The sequence below is a fragment of the Palaemon carinicauda genome, chromosome 20 (genome assembly GCF_036898095.1).
Source record: "Palaemon carinicauda isolate YSFRI2023 chromosome 20, ASM3689809v2, whole genome shotgun sequence".
NCBI classification, from domain to species: Eukaryota; Metazoa; Arthropoda; class Malacostraca; order Decapoda; family Palaemonidae; genus Palaemon; species Palaemon carinicauda.
Genome location: NC_090744.1, coordinates 2,465,791 through 2,472,859, shown reverse-complemented (window position 1 = coordinate 2,472,859; position 7,069 = coordinate 2,465,791). Strand labels below are relative to the sequence as shown.

The 7,069-nt window shown below is 34.5% G+C and overlaps 1 long non-coding RNA gene across 1 annotated transcript; it reads left to right on the top strand.

Moving 5' to 3' along the window:
• The first annotated feature begins 965 nt into the window (after positions 1 to 965).
• On the top strand, positions 966 to 5,920 carry LOC137660132 (uncharacterized). Its single transcript, XR_011047611.1, has 2 exons — positions 966 to 3,868; positions 5,447 to 5,920. It is a non-coding gene; the product is annotated as an uncharacterized lncRNA (long non-coding RNA).
• Positions 5,921 to 7,069: the final 1,149 nt, after the last annotated feature.

Here is a 7,069-nt window from a genome sequence, read left to right as displayed (position 1 = left end):
ATATGGATACACAAATAAAATGCGGAATATCTCAGATATATTGACATTGAACCTCCATATTTAATTTGCTGGACGGAATAACAAAATCAGTTTGTATAAAATCTCCTGAGTATCGACGTATACTTCCTCTGGCATAAATTTCTGTCTCTTATCCGGAAACCTCTGTGGATTTCATAGCCTTTAATGTTGGTTGAAAGATTTTAGATAAGAGATTTTACAGCGTCTAGGATGAGCGAGGAAGAACTTTTCATACTTGTAATATTTTATATTATGTCTTTTGAGAGAGAGAGAGAGAGAGAGAGAGAGAGAGAGAGAGAGAGAGAGAGAGAGAGAGAGAGAGAGAGAGAGAGAGAGAGCATGATTTTACCATAATATTCTAGTTACCAGAATTAATAATTCCTAGATAAGTCCAGGCGTGTTGATAGCAAAATATTCATTAATAAGCGAAACATTATTGATAACGTCCTAACATATTAATACATTGTTTATATCATCACGAAATCAAATGGAAAATTTTTTATTAGTTTAAAGTTTTCAACAAAAAATACGGATAAACACCAATGTTTTTTCCACGATTTACATCTTAGAAATGTAATATCAAAGTATTCTACGGCTTTGATGTGACTACATTCTAATGTCAAAATATGTTAAATATCTAATGTTCCAAAATCACATTTTCGAATTCTGGGTTTATTTAGAAGTAGTGCGTTCATTTGAATGTTCTCATAAGTATATATACAAAATATTTTTATTACAATAGCGGATAATAAATTTTTTTCGCGTTACGAAAGTATAGCGAAAAATAATTGTCCAAACGGCATGTAAGCATCGTTAAGTGTCTTGTTACCTAATTTCGGTTGTTGTGTATTCTACGACCAATGAGATATAGGTATGGGGGTAAAGCTTAGTTGATGTTTGAGGGGGTACTTATGAAGTGGGTAACTTTCAAGCGCACGCTAGCCAGAACAAGTCATTCTTAATCGTGGACGCCAGGCAGTTACAGATCACTGTTTCAGAAGAAGTTGATAGAGTGTTTTCACAACAGCAATCAGAGTTATTAAGCTACTTGCAGGATATGATGGAAAGTCGATTATCTGCTTTCCAACAAAATATCCAAAAGATATCTGCGTCTCAATTTAGCAAGATCGAAGGAAACTTGAACGAGCATTAAGTTTTTCCAAGAAAAGGAAACGAGAACCAATATAAACATGAGGCGTGCGTGCTCGCCAAATTGAAAGAAGCCAATGAACATTTAAATTGTGGAGGCATCGACGGAGTAGTCTGTGAATAGCTGCATCGTTGAAGGTATCGAGCTAATTAAAGATCGTCAGAAAGTCATAGTTAGCTGATTCATCTCAACTTGGATGGAAGGTCGTTCAAGAGTATCAGGCAAACCCCATAGTAGACGATTCCGACGACGAGAAGATGATGTATAGAGCACATCTGAGGGCCGAAAGGAAGGTTTTCAGCGCGAGGAGGGCCGAAAGGAAGGTTTTCAGCGCAAGGAAACGTCAGCGATTTGATCCTTATCAGAGGAAGCCGACGGCCGCTACACGGCTAGAGGTGGAGGAGAAGTCTTCAATTGGTGGAAAACCTGGCAGGTGTTTCGACTGTGGTGCGAAGGGACATAGGAGCCGCGATTGTAAGAAGAGAGAAAGATAAGTAAAAATTTAACTAGTGTATCTTGTGCTTCAAATTTTGTACAAGAAAATAGGTATTTTGGGGTCTAATCTCCCGTCGGTCGCCTAAGCGCACAAAACAAAGAGTGGGAAAATATCGGGTCGGCCAAGAGTGTCTTAAGATGTCATTAAGGTTGGGTACAAAATTCCATTTAAATCGGATCCTATTTTTGTTGAATCTAGAAAAAATAGGTCAGCTAGGGATGAATCAGATTTTGTCAAGCGAGTTAAAGAATTTAATAGAAAGAGGTGTGTCCCAGGTATTTGATAAACCTAAAGTAATAAATCCTTTGACGGTGGCCAAGAATAGAAATGGCAAGCCAAGACTGGTTCTTGATTGCAGATATTTTTATCCTCATTTGCACAAATTTGTTTCGATACGAGGATGCTTGTACTGCAAAAGAAATTTTAAAGGTCGGGGTTTTCATTCTTTCTTTTGATCTGAAGTCAGCTTATCACATAAAAATATATGAAAAACACAGGCAATATCTCGGTTTCTCATGGGAGGAAAAGGGAAAAATTTCTGATTTTTTAATGTATTACCTTTCGGCATTTCTACAGCGAGCTACATCTTTACGAAAGTTCTTAGAGAACCCATTAAATATTTAAGATCTAAGGGAATGAAGATTATATTATTTTCAGACGATGGCATAGCAGCAGACTGTAATTTTGAAAGGGCATCGGAGGCCAGTAACTTAATCAAAAAACTTTTTCAAGATTTGGGTGTGTTGTTTGCAGAAGTGTAATTGGTTTCCCTCCCAAAATTGTACTTGGTTAGGTTTTGAGTGGAACACTACTGAAGGCATAGTTCGTATCGGTAATGACAGATTACTTCGTTTCAGATCTTGTTTAGATGCCATTCATTCCAAAATTCAAGGAAACTATTTTTTTTTCACGTAAAACTATTGGCCAGAGTGGTTGGTCGAATAATTTCCATGAAGTTTGTGTTTGGAGATATTGTCAGAATGAAAACAAGATACCTATATTATTGCATATAGAGTAGAGCTAGTTGGAACACTAAAGTTAAAATATCAATAGGCGCTATAGGAGAGATAGATTTCTGGTGCAGGAATGTTTCGGTTTTTAATGTTAAAGGACGTTCCATTGATTTGGTACGTGCATCGGATGTATGCAACTTATTGCTTTTTTGTGACGCCTCAGATTTAGGCTTTGGTGGTTATTTTGAAAGTTTTGGTGATGACAGTCACGAAAAATTTTTCTTGGGAAGTGTGGTAGGAAACTGGACAGCAGATGAATCTGCGCAAAGTTTAACATGGAGGGAGCTGGAGGCCGTTAACAGGGTCATGAAAAGCAAAATTAACATAATTGAAAATCAAAGTTTAAAAGTATTTTCGGATAACATAAATGTTTCAAAAATTATGCAAGTGGGGAGCAAAAAGTCCTCTTTACAAGCTATTGCAAGCCAAATATTCGAAACATGCACAGAGAACACAGTTCATGTCTTCAATGCATGGAAGCCCAGGAACGAGAACAGAAGAGCAGATTTCTCGAGTCGTTTAACGGACATGAATGATTGGTCAGTTCATGATGATGTTTTTCAGTGCTACGAAAAAATGTGGGGTACTCGTACCGTAGACAGGTTCGCCACTCATTACAATAAAAAGTGCAGGAGGTTTAACTCGAAATATTGGTGCCCTGGTACGGAGGCAATTGATGCTTTCACTGAAATTTGGTCTGGAGAAAATAACTGGTTAGTTCTTCCACCTAGTCTTATACCCAAGGTTATTAACAAAATGGTGGCAGAAAAGGCTTCGGGTACTTTGGTTATTCTGGAGTGGAAATCCTCTCCTTATTGGCCCATGGTATTAGAAGGAAAATGTTTTAAATATTTTGTTAGACGTTGTGAACAATTACCAAACAAAAGGTTGATTACGTACGGCAAGAGTAAGAATCAGTTTTTGCTAATTTTCCATTGCATTTAAAGATGTTGGTGTTGAGGATAAAATTTTAAGAAAAAAAAATTTTAGTTTGAGATTTGCAGATATTTTATTTCGGTTAATGTGTTTTCCAGGAGTAGGAGTGCATTTACACGTCAAAAAAGCAGTCATCGATAGTAGTTTCATTGAGCAGCAGATTGGGAGACCTCAGTGGTCACAAGTGCGGTTATCTCCTATCGCCGAAGAGTGACAGTATCAACAAGACTTACAAACTGTTTTCAACGATGGAAGGTGTTTATAAATGGTCACGAGAGAAGCGAAATTCCAGCACAGCCAGTACACTTTGCTTTATACATCACACATTTATTGGATTCTGGTGCTTCGTATTCTTCAGTAAACTCTGCTGTTTATTCTATAAAGTGGATGCACGAAATCTGTGGTTACTCAAATCCTACACAAAATTCTTTAGTAACATCTTTGCAAGAATCTGCGAAGCGATTAACTGGTAGATCGGTGCGAAGGAAGGATCCCATTGGTAGTCATATGTTACAAAATCTGTGCGATTTGTATTCAGATAGTAAGGGTGTTCTTGTATTGAGAAACTTGGCTATGCTTTTGATAGGATTTGCAGTTTTTTTGAGATTTGACGAATAAGTTCATTGAAATGTAAAGATTTAATTGTTGAAAAGAATTATTTAAGAATTAGTACAGAGAAGTGTAAGAATGATCAATACAGAGAATGACATGAAGTTTTGATAGCTTAAGGTGTCACAAGTGCATGTCCATATTCAATGTTTTTAAGTTGTACAGAAGAGGCCAAGATTGATTTGTCTTCTGATAATTTTATTTTCAAGCCCTCTTTTAGATGTAAAATTATTTCGAAATTAATCAGAAAAAATAAGAAACTGTTATACTGCAGCAAAACAGAACATTGTTACTTTGTTAAAATCGGTAGCTCCCAATTTAAATGTTGGTCTTCATTCACTAAGGTCAGGAGGGGCAACTGCCGCCGCAAACATGTGTAAATAAGAGATTTTTCCAAAGGCACGGGCGTTAGAAGTTGGTTACAAGCAAAAATGTCTACGTCAAAGATTCCATAGAATAAAGGTTAAGTGTGTCAAAGCAATTGTTGTTGTAATCCACTTCATTCCCTTCTCTCCCTTTCTTTGGTGTTGTCTAGGTTCAACCAGCACGGTGCGCTATAATGTAAGTAAATGTTTTATTTCAATTTTATACATATAGAAATTGTGTTACGAAAGTATAGCGAAAATAATTGTCCAAACGGCATGTAAGCATCGTCAAGTGTCTTGTTACCTAATTTCGGTTGTGTATTCTACGACCAATGAGATATAGGTATGGGGTAAAGCTTAGTTGATGTTTGAGGGGATACTTAAGAAGTGGGTCACTTCTATCGCACGCTAGCCAGAAGTCCTTCTTAATTTTTTATTGTTTATGCAACTATTTGTTACTAGTATATTATTTTACATATAAAAACAAGAGTGAGGTTCCGCCACTCTAATTGGGTTTACTCCGCATTATTGCCACGGATACAGTTTTCCATAGTTTTTCAATATTAAGATTGTTTTTTATCTATGGTATTTCGATGTTAACTTGAATGAGTTTACTGTACATTTTCAGACATGTAATTTTCCGTAAATTTTACTTTGTATGATTCATAAGAATTGAGTAATGTTATCAATGCTTTTTGTATGATATATTAGAAAAATAAACCTGGCGTCAACCAGCACGGTGCGCTATAATGCAAGTAAATGTTTTATTTTAATTTTATACATGTAGAAATTGTGTAGTGGAGTGTGGACAAAACTGTCTTATTCTATTAATATACAGGCATGTCATTCGTTCTTACAGGTACCAATGGATGGCATCAGGGAGGCGTTTTGGGGGAATAAAATAATGGAAAATTCCGCTCTCTGAGAACTACTACGTAAGTTTCACGCGATTTCAATTAGCCAATGGGAGCACGCCCTTTGGGACATGTTAACGCTCTAGCCAATAGCAACACGCCCTTTGGGACTTGTCATCGCTGCAACCAATAAGAACACGTTCTACTGGAAAACTATGAAAAAAGGTTATTGGCTCTTTCAATTGCCTGAAAGAGCTAAACGCCTGTTCATGAAATACTTTTTTAATCTTTTTATTATGTTCATGAAATACTAGTTACAAATTCACTGGAATAAAACTCTTACGAATGATTTTTTAGAATTAAATATATATAACTCGTAGGTTTTATAATCTTTATTATACAAGACTATATAAGCTAACACAATAATCATAATAATTGTTCCAGTAGATCAAAAGTAAAGATAAAAATATCGAACGAAATATGTGATTTAATTATCCATACACTTCTGGTGGGTTTTCAAAAAATATCTGCAATTCATATAAATTATTCTTTAATTCACAAAAATCATATATCCAATTTTCTTTTTACAATTAGTTGCCAGGGCATTGTAAGATAATTTTTCCTATGTGTATGTAAGTGTGTGTGCGGTTGTGTGTGTATACATATATACATATATATAAATCTTTGTATCTTTCTATATTATATGAAAGTCAACCTTGGAAATATATATAGACTAAAAATTCTTTTATAATAAATTCTCCTGGCATTTACTAATGAGTCATCAAAAGATATATAAGTGCCTCTTAATTCCATTACATTTTCCCGTTGGATTCAGGAATCTGGACTTAAACTTGAAATCAACTCATCTCCACCATGAGAAAATATTAATCGGTTTGCAAGACGTTGCTGTCTATGATAATCATTTGAATAACGTATGTGACTTTAATTGGTGCAGAGGAAGTATCAACTTCAGTTTCGAAAATATATCTATATACAATGACTGATGCGAAAACCTACATTAGGTTTCCATATAATAGAATAGTAAAAGGTTACATTGAAAAGTTAACCAAAAGGAGAAAATACATATCCATGTTTTGATACGTGTTCAGTTTAAACAATCATAGGAATTGTTTGCCAAGTTAAAGTTTATCAATGGGAAAGCTGTAAATTTAGAAAATAGTGTTAATAGTTTTGCAACAATATTTTCAAATAAGCTGGTGATGTAATTATATATTCCTAGCTGTACTTGTGAAAATAACTATAGCAACTAATCGAGTCTAAATAACTTCTAAATTACCTTATTTGTTTTCTTTTATTATGAAAATACAATTACATTTTATTGACTTACATTTTTTTCTTTCTTTTATCAAGAAACTTTCCCTTACACATTATATTTTACATTTTTGTATATAAATTATAATATCTATTGTAATATAAAAAATATTTATTTCTATTATTTTTCTAAATATAATTTTAAGTTAGAAACATACTGACTGTGAAAATATTTTTAAGATGATTCTTATAACCAATAATATTTACATTAAATGTATTCAACAGTTTATTCTTTATACACTTAGTAATTTGCTGGTCAGCACTTATTCCCAATTGTCCTGCCATCCAGATACTTG